Source organism: Mandrillus leucophaeus, unplaced genomic scaffold, assembly GCF_000951045.1.
Source record: "Mandrillus leucophaeus isolate KB7577 unplaced genomic scaffold, Mleu.le_1.0 Scaffold286, whole genome shotgun sequence".
Taxonomy (NCBI): Eukaryota; Metazoa; Chordata; class Mammalia; order Primates; family Cercopithecidae; genus Mandrillus; species Mandrillus leucophaeus.
The window spans coordinates 1,535,905-1,536,892 of NW_012102987.1; the positions used below are offsets into that span (position 1 = coordinate 1,535,905).

The window sequence follows — 988 nt, forward strand, 5'->3', positions numbered from 1 at the left end:
CTGCTGGCGTTCGTGGCCTCCTCTCGATGGCCTGGCCGATCTCTGGGACGCTGCTGAAGGAGCACCCGGGAAGATGGCTGCAGGACTTTGAAGGGCTGCGTGTTTTTGATCTTGCTCCCCAAGCCCCAGCCTCTTTGACCACACTGTTGAGCTGCCCATGTTCAGGGCAGATGCCTGGAACTGGTGAGCTCAAAGTTACAAATGGAGAAGCAAAGCGGACTCCTTGGGGACCCCGCTCTTTATGTCCAAATTATATGTCAGTGAATCCTTTTGGCAACACCAAAATGCATGCTGAGTCCTTGAAGTGTGGGAAAAGATAAAAATGGTTAAATATAAAGTTTGCAGATTAAGACCAATTCAGGGGCCCTCCACTGACCAGCGAGAGAATCATTCTGTGTCATCTTGCCTTGTCCTGCTGGGATCCACTAATGGCTTTTTCCTTTACGGAGTCCTGTGCTGAGGCCAACCGTAGCTCTGGTCACTCTTCCACACACTTCTTGCAGCTGCCGGCCGTGAGCAGTGCCGTTTCTCAGCTGCAAACAGGCTGTGGGAGCCGAGGAGGGCGGGAAACTGGCGGGGCAGGAAAGAGACAGGAGATGTTACGGGGCCCAGCAAGCTAATTGATGACGCCGAGAGACTCAGTGCCTGCTGTGCACAGGCCACAGCGGGGTGGAAACTCAAGGGGTGTAACCGTGGCTCAAAAGTCAGGGAAAGCCAGTGGGGCAGGGTGGAGACTGGGAAGGACTGAGCAGGTGAGAGTCAGTGGCTTCGTCTGGGAAGTGGCAGTCGCAGAGCCGTCCTCAGTCCTCAGCCAAGAGGGAGTTTCTTAGCAGCAGCAGTGAAGGATGGGGGCGGGATGCAGTGCCCGTAACTGTGGGATCACAGGCCCATTACCTTCCCCCTCTGGACCTAAGTTCCCTGCCTGTGAGGTGAGAGCCTGAGGCTGTTCGGGATTGGGGCAGATGGGGTAGCTCGTGCCTAGTGGGGA

General features: G+C 55.9%; 1 protein-coding gene across 2 annotated transcripts in view; it reads left to right on the top strand.

Moving 5' to 3' along the window:
• The window catches only part of LDLRAD4 (low density lipoprotein receptor class A domain containing 4), a 425,071-nt gene that overhangs the window by 297,780 nt on the left and 126,303 nt on the right, over positions 1-988 (top strand). The window lies entirely within an intron of this gene.